This window comes from Salmo salar, chromosome ssa15, assembly GCF_905237065.1.
Source record: "Salmo salar chromosome ssa15, Ssal_v3.1, whole genome shotgun sequence".
Classification (NCBI taxonomy): Eukaryota; Metazoa; Chordata; class Actinopteri; order Salmoniformes; family Salmonidae; genus Salmo; species Salmo salar.
In genome coordinates, this window is record NC_059456.1 from 73,029,333 (window position 1) to 73,041,830 (window position 12,498).

At 43.7% G+C, this 12,498-nt stretch overlaps 1 non-coding gene across 1 annotated transcript; it reads left to right on the forward strand.

Moving 5' to 3' along the window:
- The first annotated feature begins 571 nt into the window (after nucleotides 1-571).
- trnat-ugu (transfer RNA threonine (anticodon UGU)) lies at nucleotides 572-646 on the forward strand. Its single transcript has one exon. It is a non-coding gene; the product is annotated as a tRNA-Thr (tRNA).
- Nucleotides 647-12,498: the final 11,852 nt, after the last annotated feature.

Below are 12,498 nucleotides of genomic sequence, written 5' to 3' on the forward strand. Positions count from 1 at the left end.
ATTGTACCCCTCCCCCTCCCCCTCCCCTATAAGCTCGCAGGGCTGGGTTTTCATTGTTTGCAGGAAGCAAATAGCCTACAGGGTAGCACTAGCAGTGTGTTAGGGACATATATAGTTATTTTATTAGGCTATAGGATGTCTGATAGGGTGAATCGATCAACACATTTTCTGTATTTCGGGGGCATTCATTCTGTGGGATCTTTGAATCTTCCAGGGCAAATTCCCCAATTTTAAAGAGGTGGCCTATTTTTATTCAATTTATGTGACATGCAGCAGAACAATATTCCTCAAATATATTGAAATACTAGCCCTTTTATAAACCAAACATTTTGTTGAAATGAGCCAAAATGTTTTAGCCTTGTCCTAGTCATGGGGCCAGGGTTCCGGTCTGGAAGCATGCTTTCCACTGTGCTTAGAAGGCACTTTTGGTACTGCAGTTTAAATGAAGTCAGGGGCGCCACCTTGATTTTCAAAGTGGGGGGGCATAATCAGGACAGGGTCCTCCCCCAGAAGTTTTCGGGGTATCTAAAGCTCATTTCCTGCATTTTTACACAATCCAATATGCCATCTCTTCCCTGTAGCTCAGTTGGTAGAGCATGGTGTTTGTAACGCCAGGGTTGTGGGTTCGATTCCCACGGGGGGCCAGCACAGAAAAAAAAAAAAAATGTATGAAATGTATGCATTCACTACTGTAAGTCGCTCTGGATAAGAGCGTCTGCTAAATGACTAAAATGTAAATGTAAAATGTATTTAAAACAAAAAGTAAGCAAAAATGGCCACAGTCATCAAGAGATCAAGAGATCAATATTAAATATGCTAACTTAGGGATAGGTGTCCTGTCAACAGGGCAGCTGCAGCGTCGTGTGTCAGGATCGCATATTTTAGAGAAACAACAAATGCCGGGACATATAAGTGTCTTATAAGCTGAAAGCTTAAATTCTTGTTAATATAGCCGCACTGTCCAATTTACAGTAGATATTACTGAGAAGAAATGCCATGCTATTGTTTGAGGAGAGCTCCTAACAACAAAACACCTTTTTCACCGCGATAGGTTTGATAAATTCACCTCTGAAGGTGAAATGTATACTTACATTCTGAAATCTTGCTCTGATTTATCATCCCAAGGGTCCCAGAGATAACATGAAGTGTCGTTTTGTTAGATAACATCCTTTTTCATATCCTAAAAAGCTCCATATAGCATGCACGATCGATTTTGTATTTCCATTCGTTCAATTTGCAAGAAAGGAATCTGTGAAAATCTAACTCTAAACGTTGTTTCAACCAGTCAAATTACATTCGTATTTATTCCTCAGAGATCCTAGAACGTAACCAGACTTCACTATATCATTAGGAGTGTAGTATATCCTATAGGACACCAAATGTGGACAGAGAGCGATGCCTTCATGGCGCGCCGATGACACGGGCGGTCTTCACTTGATTGACTGTAACTTTGTAAAATAAGCACCAATCGGGGTCAAACAAAGCTAGCTAGATAGCCAATGAGCTGGGCTTTACGGGTGTATGCGGAACCCCGTATCTGTCACACAATTTTGCGACAGCAAGCCTTTTCCTTCTGAACAAAAATTGCAAGAACGTGGAGAGTTATGAAGTTATGAAAACTGGGTGTTTTGCAAATGTTGAACTTACAATATGGCTACTAATACTGGAAAAGCTAAATCAAAGTCCAAGTATACAGATTTGACGATATTCTTGCAGAAAAATGCAATGTAAATGTAAATGTCTCCTTCACGATTTTCCCAAATGTACCTGGGTGACTTTACACTAAATGTCATGTAGCTTGCTCATACTTCAAGTTATCAGTCTGAAACTTTGCACATACACTGATGCCCTCTTGTGGACACTTGTGAATTACAACCAGAGTGATGGCTAGATTTGGAACCTTTCTGTTGCATTTCAAAGATGGTGGTAGAAAAGAATGGTTGGTTTTTTCTTTGTATTTTCTTCTACCAGATCTATTGTGTTATATTCTGTGAATGGTTTGTCCTCTGACATTCATCGTTTGACATGTTTGACATCGTTTGACTTTTCGTCTGTACCCAGTGCATGCGCTTACTGCATTTGGAATAGTGAACTGAACGCGCGAACAAAAAGGAGGTATTTGGACATAAATATGGACTTTATCGAAACAAAACAAACATTTACTGTGGAACTGGGATTCCTGGGAGTGCATTCCGATGAAGATCATCAAAGGTAAGTGAATATTTATAATGTTATTTTTGACTTCTGTTGACTCCAAAATGGTGGGTATCTGTATGGCTTGTTTTGATGTCTGAGCGCTGTACTCAGATTATTGAAAAGTTTGCTTTCACCGTAAAGCTTTTTTGAAATCTGACACAGCGGTTGCATTAAGGAAATGTTTATCTATAATTCTGTGCGTAACACTTGTATCTTTTATCAACGTTTATGATGAGTATTTCTGTAAATTGATGTGCTCATTCACCGGAGGTTTTGGAGGCAAAACATTTCTGAACATTACACGCCAATGTAAAATGGTTTTTTTGGATATAAATATGAACTTTATCGAGCAAAACATACATGTATTGTGTAACATGAAGTCCTATGAGTGCCATCTGATGAAGATCATCAAAGGTTAGTGATTAATTTTAGCTGTATTTCCGGTTTTTGTGACGCCTCTCCTTGCTTGAAAAATGACTGTGTGGTTTTTCTTGTCTAGGTGCTGTCCTAACATAATCTAATGCTATGCTTTCGCCGTAAAGCCTTTTTGAAATCGACACTGTGGTTGGATTAACAAGAAGATTATCTTTAAAATGGTGTATAATACTTGTATGTGTGAGAAATTTGAATTATGAGATTTTTGTTGTTTTGAATTTGGCGCTCTGCTATTTCACTGGCTGTTGGCGAGGTGGGACGCTACCATCCCACATACCCCAGAGAGGTTAAATGAGGCATGACAAATAATTACCTTGGTGTACATTTATACATTATATTATCCAAGAATACAATCAATGGTTCAATAATTGAAATGACCGTTATTCCCAGATCCCAGACTGTAGCTTTAAGCTTAAGCTGCTGTCCCGTAGCTACTGTAGGTGTATCCATCTATTCAAGATAGAGCGTTCTATCATTCACTGATATTGCTAATGTACTGCAAAATTCTCCTGAGCTCAATAGACTGGTCTTCCCTGGCTGTCTGACCCTGCTGGGACTACTGTCACCATCTGATTCTTCTAAAACATGATGAGTATAGTGTTGTGTACTGACTGCACTAGAGAGCTGCATTCCCGTGGGATGCCTGCTGGACCTGCGAGTCCCGACAGAGATAATTTTTCATGATGGGTGCGGGAGCGGGCAGTCAGACAGATGACTTTGGGTTGAAAATATTTTTGTTGTCCCACAGACTATTTGGAAATGGTCCTTTTTCTGCTTTGTATGCGTTAGCCTACCTATTGTATTAAAATCACATATTTTCGCATTATTCACACTCAGAATTTGCTGCTTCAACTACAGTAACCTACCTCTCCTAGTTGGGCGTTATCAGCTCTCAAAAGCAGATGACAGCTACCAAGAAACCACAGAGAACAATGACTGCAGTCCAAACACTTAAAAGACACACCCTATCCCCTCAGCCCTCAAATTAAGTGGACACTTCTGATGACGTATTATTACGTCTGACGAGTATACACTTGTAGGGCAAGGGGCGAGGGAGGGAGGAGGGAGGACAAGGTTCCTGCAACACCTAAAGTTTTTGCAATTGTTTTAGATGCCATTCCCTCAGGTGTTGCTTTATTATTCAGGAACATGTCAAGACCTGACCATCAGAGCCTACTTTCCATTGACCCAGTTGACTCATCAGTAGGAAAAATGTGTTTCTCTTTTGGTCCATTCAACAAAAAATCAAATCAAATCAAATTTATTTATATAGCCCTTCGTACATCAGCTGATATCTCAAAGTGCTGTACAGAAACCCAGCCTAAAACCCCAAACAGCAAGCAAAGCATGTGAAAGAAGCACGGTGGCTAGGAAAAACTCCCTAGGAAAAACTCCCTAGAAAGGCCAAAAACCTAGGAAGAAACCTAGAGAGGAACCAGGCTATGAGGGGTGGCCAGTCCTCTTCTGGCTGTGCAGGGTGGATATTATAACAGAACATGGTCAAGATGTTAAAATGTTCATAAATGACCAGCATGGTCAAATAATAATAATCATAGTAGTTGTCGAGGGTGCAACAAGCACATCCGGTGAACAGGTCAGGGTTCCATAGCCGCAGGCAGAACAGTTGAAACTGGAGCAGCAGCACGGCCAGGTGGACTGGGGACAGCAAGGAGTCATCATACCAGGTAGTCCTGAGGCATGGTCCTAGGGCTCAGGTCCTCCGAGAGAAAGACAGAAAGAGAGAAAGAGAGAATTAGAGAGAGCATATTTGAATTCACACAGGACACCGGATAAGACAAGAGAAATACTCCAGATGTAACAGACTGACCCTAGCCCCCCGACACATAAACTACTGCAGTATAAATACTGGAGGCTGAGACAGGAGGGATCAGAAGACACTGTGGCCCCATCCGATGATACCCCCGGACAGGGCCAAACAGGCAGGATATAACCCCACCCACTTTGCCAAAGCACAGCCCCCACACCACTAGAGGGATGTCGCCAACCACCAACTTACCGTCCTAAGACAAGGCCGAGTATAGCCCACAACGATCTCCGCCATGGCACAACCCAAGGGGGGGCGCCAACCCAGACAGGAAGACCACATCAGTGACTCAACCCACTCAAGTGACGCACCCCTCCCATGGACGGCATGGAAGAACACCAGTAAGCCAGTGACTCAGCCCCTGTAAAAGGGTTAGAGGCAGAGAATCCCAGTGGAAAGAGGGGAACCGGCAAGGCAGAGACAGCAAGGGCAGTTCGTTGCTCCAGCCTTTCCGTTCACCTTCACACTCCTGGGCCAGACTATACTTAATCATAGGACCTACTGAAGAGATAAGTCTTCAGTAAAGACTTAAAGGTTGAGACTGAGTCTGTGTCTCTCACATTGGTAGGCAGACCATTCCATAAAAATGGAGCTCTATAGGAGAAAGCCCTACCTCCAGCCGTTTGCTTAGAAATTCTAGGGACAATTAGGAGGCCTGCGTCTTGTGACCGTAGCGTACGTGTAGGTATGTACGGCAGGACCAAATCGGAAAGATAGGTAGGAGCAAGCCCATGTAATGCTTTGTAGGTTAGCAGTAAAACCTTGAAATCAGCCCTTGCCTTAACAGGAAGCCAGTGTAGGGAGGCTAGCACTGGAGTAATATGATCACATTTTTTGGTTCTAGTCAGGATTCTAGCAGCCGTATTTAGCACTAACTGAAGTTTGTTTAGTGCTTTATCCGGGTAGCCGGAAAGTAGAGCATTGCAGTAGTCCAGCCTAGAAGTAACAAAAGCATGGATAAATTTTTCTGCGTCATTTTTGGACAGAAAGTTTCTGATTTTTGCAATGTTACGTAGATGGAAAAAAGCTGTCCTTGAAACAGTCTTGATATGTTCTTCAAAAGAGAGATCAGGGTCCAGAGTAACGCCGAGGTCCTTCACAGTTTTATTTGAGATGACTGTACAACCATCCAGATTAATTGTCAGATTCAACAGAAGATCTCTTTGTTTCTTGGGACCTAGAACAAGCATCTCTGTTTTGTCCGAGTTTAAAAGTAGAAAGTTTGCAGCCATCCACTTCTTTATGTCTGAAAAACAGGCTTCTAGCGAGGGCAATTTTGGGGCTTCACCATGTATCATTGAAATGTACAGCTGTGTGTCATCCGCATAGCAGTGAAATTTAACATTATGTTTTCGAATGACATCCCCAAAAGGTAAAATATATAGTGAAAACAATAGTGGTCCTAAAACGGAACCTTGAGGAACACCGAAATTTACAATTGATTTGTCAGAGGACAAACCATTCACAGAGACAAACTGATATCTTTCCGACAGATAAGATCTAAACCAGGCCAGAACTTGTCCATGTAGACCAATTTGGGTTTCCAATCTCTCCAAAAGAATGTGGTGATCGATGGTATCAAAAGCGGCACTAAGATCTAGGAGCACGAGGACAGATGCAGAGCCTCGGTCTGACGTCATTAAAAGGTCATTTACCACCTTCACAAGTGCAGTCTCAGAGCGATATGAACCTTGTTTCAGCAGGATGTTGTATCTATACCTTATGTCATGCCTTATTGGAATAGATTTCTTGATAATATCTGTTGGAAAAAAGTGTGGATGTTGCCAAACACATACCTACTTGTTAACAAAATTAAGGAAGTTTCCTTTAAAATTATTCATAAATATTATCCTGACAACCACTATATGAAGAAGTTTAAGGAAAACATCAACTCAAATTGCTCCTTTTGTAATGACGACCCAGAAACAGTGTTGCATCTTTTTTGGCATTGTATTCATGCAAGAAAACTGTGGCAAGACATCAGTAGATATATAATTGAACACATTTATGAAGATCTTACACTATTGTGGAGAGATGTACTGCTTGGATTCTTTACCTACGATAGAAATAAGATGAAACATTATGTAATTAATTTCATTATTCTTTTGGCCAAATTTCATATTCACAAATGTAAATTTACAAACAAACAAACACATTTTCTTACCTTACAAAAATAAATTGAACTGTATTTTAAGACAATTAAATACTCTACTAACAAAAAAGCTGTTAGAATTATAAGTGTATGTATGTCCCTAAAGGTCCTTATGTAATGTGATATTGTACCCCCTAGCCCAATTGTATATTATTCATATATACTTGTGTTCCCACATGTACTTCCTGTATTGATTTGTTGTTACATTTTTTTTTTTAATAATGTAAAAAAAAGGGGCGAGGGAGGAAGGAATGATTTTTAAATGGACCACCCTTGCCTGGAAATTCGTCACTCGCTCATCCCGTGATGATTGTGTTTTCAGCCACCGGTAGCTTGTGGGTGCTTTATATGTGCTACAGTCAATTATGATTGCATGTCTACTTACATTAAATATATAATTATTAATATATGCCTACTGTATGATAGCTAGCAAATGAATTAGCAAAATAACTTTAGCCTGCCCAGCTGGAATTTCTGAAGAAGGAAAATGTTTTATTTCAACAATTTCCAAAAGCTAACCAAACAAAAACACCATGACCTTTATGATACGTGTTAGCGCCGTCATGTGCATTAGTAGCACAATTTTTAACTTATTTACATTTGTTTTTACTTACACTTGTATGTTGACTCCATATATTTACGTTGGGGTTTTAATTTTTGGCTGAGTTTTCTTAGTCGCGAATTGAATTATGGAGAGTTTTAGGCCCCATTAAAGGCACACCCTCGTCAACTTACCCTCGCCTTATGCCCTTGGGGGAATTCCCGTCGCCATCTTGGAGGGCGGTCCAAATGATTAGCCAAGCAAGGGAAGTTTGCAACGTAAGCCCCGCAGTCATCGTTTCTAGTCGAGTTTGAGTGTACAATTATGTTCACTCCGGGGCCTGAAACTCCCCATAATTCAATTTGCGACGATTGTATATCCGCAAAGAAAAGTCTGCAAAAACTTAAAAACAACATCAATGGAGAAGTCAACATTGAAGTGTAAGTAAAAACGAATGCAATTAAGTTAGAAAATGTGCTACTAATACACATGACAGCACAAACACGTCTCGTAAAATGTAAATATGTTTTTGTTTGGTTATCTTTTGGAAATTGTAGAAATAAAACATTAACCTTCTTCAGAAGTTCCAGCTAGGCAGGCTAACGTTAGTTAGCTAATTAATTTGCTAGCTATTATACAGTATGCGTATATTTATAATTATATATTTAATATGAGTAGACACTCATAATTGATTGTAGCACATATAAAGCACCCACAAGCTACCGGTGGCTGAAAACACAATTATCGCGGGATGAACTAACGACGAATTTCTGGCCAAGGTCCATTTAAAAATCATTCCTTCCTCCCTCGCCCCTTGCCCTGCAAGTGTATACTCGTCAGATGTCATGATACGTTAATTTGAGGGCTGAGGGGATAAGGTATGTCTTTTAAGTGTTTGGACTGCAGCCGTAATTGTACACTCGCAAACTCGACTAAAAACGAGGGCTGAGGGGCTTACGTAGCAAACTTCCCTTGCTTGGCTAATCATTTGGACCGCCCACCAAGATGGTGACAGGGATTCCCCCAAGGGCATAAGGCAAGGGTAAGTGGACGAGGGTGTGTCTTTTAAGTGTTTGGCCCGTAACCAATGAGCCAGATATTTCACCGGATGTGAATCATTCGTTTGGCTTTTCCACTAACCAGGGTTGCCATGTCTGTTTTTTTCTGGCCAAATTGGGCAACTTTAAAAACGATGTCGCGGGTGAAAATGTATTAGTCGCATGTTGCAGTTTTTTGGGCAACTTCTAAATTGCACTGTGGCCGCCATGACATTTCTCAACAACAAAACATATATTTCACTGTAACCTGCTGCTGACTATCAGGCGGTTAACAGGTTGTTACTGAGTGAGTGAGTGAGTGAGTGAGTGAGTGAGTGAGTGAGTGAGTGAGTGAGTGAGTGAGTGATGGAGAGGGGTGTTAAGGGCACTGGTTGAGATTGCTGCAGCAGGCAGCTGAGTCATGGAGACAGAGCAGCATGCGAGCACGTTTGACAACTTTTTACCAGTTGTAGGTAGGCTATTTAGAAAGGCTAGGTGTCTCCATAATGGCCTATTTCCAACCCATTTTCCATAAAACATATTAACGCACTAGAACTGATATAACGGCGACAAAGCAGAGGAAAAAGACTTCAGGCACACTAGAGGCTTTAGATAAATTCGCTCAGAGGTGGTTTAAAGTAAACTGCATTCTAATGTAGACTTTTCTTGTGGAAAACCGTATCAAGAGAAGGGTTTTAAGCATGCTCAGTTCTTGGGTCTCCAGCGCTGCTGCTGTGTGAGTGGAAATTTGAAATGGAAGTTAAGGAACTCCCTCGTGTGCTTCTCTTATGGGAAAAAGTCTACAACATTAAATGTGGAGAATGATACATTTGCATCTGTTGGCCATCAAGTAGGCTATTACATTCTATGCCATTGTAGGCTACTGTATATGCTACCATTTGATACAATAAATATGTAAAAATTATACCACTGGAGACATTGCAAATCAATTTGTGCTACTTGTGTAGCCTACCTGGAGCTGGCAAACGGATATAATAAATAGCCTATAACTTCAGTTTGTTGTAGCCTTGTGTTATTATGCCATTATTAATGGCCATGTTTAGTTAATTCAATTGTAAGTTATCAATTGTGATCAAGTCACCGCTCTATTGGAAATGTATCATTCTCCACATTTAATGTCAGTTTCATTGTGTACTTTTCCCTGAAATTAGATGTTGGCCTATCAGGGTCTATAGGCTACCTGCATCTATACTGAACAAAAATATAAACACAGCATGTAAAGTGCTGGTCCCATGTTTCATGAGCTGAAGTAAAAGGTCCCAGAAATGTTCTATATGCACAAAAAGCTTATTTCTCTCAAATTTTGTGCACACATTTGTTTACATCCCTGTTAGTGAGCCTTCCTCTTTTGCCAAGATAATCCATCCACCTGACTGGTGTGTTATATCAAGAAGCTGATTAAACAGCATGATCATTACACAGGTGCACCTTGTGCTGAGGACAAGTAAAGGTCACTCTAAAATGTGCAGTTTTGTCACATAACACAATGCCACAGAGGTCTCAAGTTTTGAGGGAGCATGCAGTTGGCATGACTGCAGGAATGTCCACCAGAGCTGTTGCCAGAGAATTGAATGTTAATTGCTGTACCATAAACTGGCCTCCAATGTCATTTTAGAGTATTTGGCAGTACGTCCAACTGGCCTCACAACCACAGACCACGTGTATGGCGTTGTGTGGGCGAGCGGTTTGCTGATGTCAACATTGTGAACAGAGTGCCCCATGGTGGCGGTGGGGTTATGGTATGGGAATTTGGCAGTACATCCAACCGGCCTCATAACCGCAGATCAAATCACATTTTATTTGTCACATGCGCCAAAGACAACAGGTGTAGACATTTCAGTGAAATGCTTACTTAACCAACAATGCAGTTTTTAGAAAAATAAGTGTTAAGTAAAAAATAAATAATTAAAGAGCAGCAGTAAAATAACAGTAGCATGGCTATATACAGGGGGTACCGGTACAGAGTCAATGTGCGGGGGCACAGGTTAGTCGAGGTATTTGAGGTAATACGTACATGTAGGTAGAGTTAAAGTGACTGTGCATAGATAATAAACAGAGTAGCATCAGGGTAACAGAGAGAGGGGGGTACAATGCCAATAGTCTGGGTACCCATTTGATTAGCTGTTCAGGAGTCTTATGGCTTCGGGGTAGAAGCTGTTAAGAAGCCTTTTGGACCTAGACATGGCGCTCCGGTAGAGCTTGCCCATACAGTAGCAGAGAGAACAGTCTATGACTAGGGTGGCTGTAGTCTTTGACAATTGTTTGGGCCTTCCTCTGACACTGCCTGGTATAGAGGTCCTGGATGGCAGGAAGCTTGGCCCCAGTGATGTACTGGGCCATACACACTACCTGTAACGAGTGTGCTGAGAGTCGGGATGCAAGTTCAGGGAGTGAGTGTTTTAATAAATAAAAGAAACAATGAACACAAACAACGCACCGACATGAAAACAGAGTCAATAACACCTGAGGTAAGAACCAAGGGGAGTGCCAGATACAGGGAAGATAATCAAGGAGGTGATGGAGTCCAGGTGAGTGTCAGGTGGCGCAGGTGTACGAGACGATGGAGACAGGTGTGCAGGATAATCGGCAGCCTGATGACCTAGAGGCCGGAGAGGGAGTATACGTGACAGTACCCCCTCCACGACGCGTGGCCCCTGCCACAGGATGCCGTCAAAGGGGACGAACCCGGGGATCAGGAGCGGACCGGTCACCCCTGCTGATGTGCGAGAACCTGTCACACCAGCTGAGGCACGGGAACCTGTCGAGTCAGCTGGGGCCGCAGGAACCTGACAGATCGGTTGAGGCAGGGGAGCCTGGCAATCCGGCTGAGGCATGAGGACCTGGCGAGCCGGTGGAAGCAGGGAAGCCTGGCGATCTGGTTGAGGCATGAGAGACTGTAGCAGTTCCCGGACCCGAAGTCATTACTCTGACACAAATAAAATAAACTGTCACGCCCTGACCATAGAGAGCCCTCGGGGTTCTCTATGGTGTAATAGGTCAGAGCGTGACTAGGGAGGTTTTCTAGTTATTATAGTTCTATGTTGGTGTGTGAGTATGGTTCCCAATTGGAGGCAGCTGAATATCGTTGCCTCTAATTGGGGATCATACTTAGTGTGTCCCTTTTCCCACCTGCATGGTGGGATATTGTTTGTATGAGTGCCTATGTGCGCTACGTATTGTACGTTTGTTAATTCTTTATTGTTTTGAAGTTTCACTGTAATAAATATGTGGAACTCTACTCACGCTGCGCCTTGGTCCGGTTATTTATATAACGATCGTGACAGAATATCCCACCATTACAGGACCAAGCAGTGTGCCCAGGAGGTAAAGGAGAGTTGGACATGGGAAGAAATACTGGGTGGATGCGAGACCCTTTTTTGGCGGGAGTCGTCGAGGAGTAAACGGGGACAGCGGGGTCCGCAGCCACAAACAGCCCAAGGGCAACCCCAAGATTTGCTTATGGGGGGGCACAAGGGGCGGAGAGAGCCAGAGACCGTCTGGGAGTCGATGGAGCAGTTGGAGGAGGGAGATCGGTGAGAGATGTTGGTTAGGTGTATTCTGCAGCACAGACATCCTGAGGAGCGAGTCATCAGTCTCAGTCCGGTGCAACCTGTGCCGGCTCCACGCACCAGGCCTCCAGTGCGCCTTCCCAGCCCGGTACGTCCTGTGCCGGATCCCCGCACTCGCCCTGAGGAGCGTGTCATCAGTCTGGTGCAACCTGTGCCGGCTCCACGCACCAGGCCTCCAGTGCACCTCCCCAGTCCGGTACGTCCTGTGCTGGCTTCCCGCACTCACCGTGAGGAGCGTGTCATCAGTCTGGTGAAACCTGTGCCGGCTCCACGCACCAGGCCTCCAGTGCGCCTCCCCAGCCTGTACGTCCTGTGCCGGCTCCCCACACTTGCCCTGAAGAGCGTGTCATCAGTCCGGTGAAACCTGTGTCGGCTCCACGCACCAGGCCTCCAGTGCGCCTCCCCAGTCTGGTACATCCTGTGCCGGCTCCCCGCACTTGCCCTGAAGAGTGTGTCACCAGCCCTGAGTCTCCAGCGACGGTCTACAGCCCGGAACCTCCAGTGACGGTCCACGGCCCGGAGCTTCCTGCACCAGTGCCCAGTCAAGGCACGGTGTCCAGTCTCGCTCCATGGCCGGAGCCTTCCTCTGCGCTGGTGCCCAGTCCAGGCACGGCGTCCAGTCCTGCTCCATGGCTGGAGCCTTCTGGTGCTCAGTCCAGGCACGGCGTTCAGCCCGGCTTCATGGCCGGATTCGCGGTCTGAGCGAGTGCTACGTCCCGCAC